The sequence below is a fragment of the Phaenicophaeus curvirostris genome, chromosome 15 (genome assembly GCF_032191515.1).
Source record: "Phaenicophaeus curvirostris isolate KB17595 chromosome 15, BPBGC_Pcur_1.0, whole genome shotgun sequence".
Lineage (NCBI taxonomy): Eukaryota > Metazoa > Chordata > Aves > Cuculiformes > Cuculidae > Phaenicophaeus > Phaenicophaeus curvirostris.
Window position 1 is genome coordinate 17,864,036 of NC_091406.1, and position 3,022 is coordinate 17,867,057.

A 3,022-nucleotide genomic window follows, 5' to 3' on the forward strand; every position below is an offset into this window, starting at 1 on the left:
CCGCTGTGTCTGCTGAGCCCTTGACTCCTGTGTTCATGATGCCACACTGAAACTCTAGCTCTCCTTAAAATCTGCATGTTTTAACACCTGTGATTTAGCAGCTTACTGCATAACTCTTCTTTCTCTTTCTTAAAATGCCTTTTGTTTCTGACCAAATTAAAACATCACTTGTCAAAACCCCTGGTAGGTATATTCTGCTCACAGTTTGATTTCTTGGGTTCTGTGGTATTGTCACCAAAGATGAAGTTCAAGCTGCATCATGGTCATGTGGGATAAAAACAGCTGGGGACAGTTCTTTCAGCTGGAGCCTCTTGGCTGACCAGGAGGTTTCAGCGCTGGGTGGGGTTTCAAGTGTAGGAGGCTGGATCTTAATGAAGCGATTTACTTTAGCAAAGCCATCTAACAGACAGAAGGTGGTGTGCTTTGTGGAAATAGAACTTCTCTTTCCAGCTGCAGCTTTTCCTGCTCTTGCATCCTTGCAAAAAGGGGAGGTAGGCAGTCCCTTTTGTGCAAGAATTAAGTCTATCTTCAAATATCTCCTGCTGTGAGGGCAGCAGTTCCTCTGGGGACTTGCTGCATAGAGTGGGGAAATGCTAATGAATAGCTAATGGTGCAGATTTTATTCAAATAGCATATCCAGATTATAAAATCTTACCGTACAGTGACTCACTCTTGCACTTTTACAAAGATAAGTCACTGCTTTGTACATGGCACTTATTGCTACGCAAAGTCTTGGTTTTGTTTACATTACATTGAATGGATTTCATACCTTGATTTAGTCTTAGAAACTACTGTACGGCTTTCCTGGGCCCCAAAAAGAAAATGCAAGGATGTACTCGGAGCCCCACTCGCTTGCAATGACATTTGTTTTTCCTCTGCCCCTGCATGGTGGATGAGTTGGTGGGCTTTGCCGAGGGCCTCCTTCCAAAGCAGCCGGTGCTTGGCAGTCACCCCCTCCTCTCAGAAGGTGGGAGCTAAGAAGGTGTTTTGAAGGTCTCCACCTCCCCCCAGCAGTTAACCCTGTTTCCACAGGTCGTGTGCAGCTCTGTGTGCTTTAAAGCAGCCTTTCCTTAGCTGTTCCCTGTGTTTTCAATGGCTGTGCCGCTACGGATCTTGCTGTGCTCAGCCTGTTGTGACTGCTGGGACTTAAACCCTAAGCGGACACTGCGCTGTCTTTAGTGCCTGAACATAAAGAAACTCCCTGAGTAAGGGAGTTGCAATGTACTCCAAAGGCAGAGTTGCCCTTTGTTCCAATCAGCTGTTTCCACTGTCGGTGGATGCTGATGCCCAGCACGTGTGCTTTCAATGTCCTGACAAGCTGGATGGAAGTCTCATGTGCAAGATACCTTCCTTTATACATCAGAAATAAGTCAGGCTTAATCTGCCTCTGCAAAATGCCTGCAAAGCACAGGGATGGATGCTTTTCTAGTTTCTGATGAGAAGGCAGCAGCAGGATGGCTTGATCCTGAGGACAGATGCCAGCAGCAGACTCTGGCAGCTTCCTCTTTGGGAATATTGGTGTCTGTGCTGTAAAGGGACAAGGGGGAATCGAGGCAGAGCATGAGACTAGAGAGAAGGCTCTGGGGTTTAGACGCCACCTTTCATACATGAGTTGCAGGTCAGCAGAGTAACCCTGGAGGCTGTTGCCTCTACCACCTCTCGTTCAGCAGAAGTGCAGGGAGGCCTGACCCTGCAGAACAGAGGGAAAGGTCGGTCTCTGTTATAGGAGAAAGCCCTGTACCGTGCTTCATTTATTAAAATAGCTTTGGAAACTGTTGTGGAAATAAGAGCAGTCTAGATTTGATTTTTAGGGATTATCTTTGCAGAGGTATTTGAAGGTTGTTGGCTAGAAGGCAAGCATTGGGTGGGTGTGACAGGTCACAGAGAAAGCTTTCGAGCAGGCCCAGGAATGAATCTGGTCATGGTGACAAAGAAAATCAGTATAGGTGGCTTGGTTCGAGGTAGAATCAGGCCCTAGGAAACCTGAGAAAAACCAGACTTCCTGCAGAGTTGGTCATCTCCACTAAAATGCAGGAGGGAGGAAGGAAGCGAGGGGCAAGCCCTGCAGGCTTCGAGAATCCTTGGGCAAGCCTTGTAGGCTTTGGGAGGACCTTGAGTAAAATGGTTATCCTCAAACAGCCCTTCCCTGCATACAAGCAGCATACATCCTGATGGTGAAGGAGACTTCCCAGCTGAGTAGGAAATGCCGTGGGAAGGGCTGAGCTGGGCAGGTTGGTCTGCCCTGACTGCCAGGAGCCTGAGAAGCCGGCTCATGTTTTAACTATTCATGGGTTTCAGCATTGCGGCTTATCTCCGAGCTGCTGAGCCCGCACTTACACGCACTTTTGAGCTTCGCAGTTGCACACAGACAAATTTATCTGCTAGATGTTTTCCCATGTGCTGTTGGGGCAGTTTTCCTGCTGGCTCAGGCTGGTACCAAGGTGGCTTGGATGGAACAAAGGGCTTTTAACTCTGTCAGCATCTGGTTCCTTTGCTCTTGAATAGATGAAGATGGGAGAACTGAACAAGCCTGTACCTGGGCAAAGTTCATATGGGAGAAGGGGTGAACGGCGAGCAGGACAGCATGGCTCTGGTCCCTGGTGGAACCTCGAGGCAGTGCCAGGAGGGGTCCTGTCAACCTGAGCTTTCAGAAAAATGGGAGAGATCAAAGAAGAGAATAAAAAATTGCTTTTGTAAACAGGGTTGAAGTCCAGGCACTTAAACGTGCCCAGAGAGGAGCATTTTTTTTTTGTGAATGGGTGATTTTTCTTAGAATGGTTTGTGTTGGAAGAGACTGCTTTGCAGTCTCACTTTACAGCTGTGCTATCACAGCCGATCCATCTCCTGCAGAGATCTCGGAGGTGCCTTTTGTACGTCACCAAAGTATCAAAGGTGTCAGGAGACCAAAACCCACCCACGGCCCACACAGCTTTCACACGCTGTTCCGCAGTGACAGGAGGAACCCTGTGTGCTGCAGCAGGGCTTAACGAGACCCCGATGCACCAGTTCCTTTTGAAGTTTT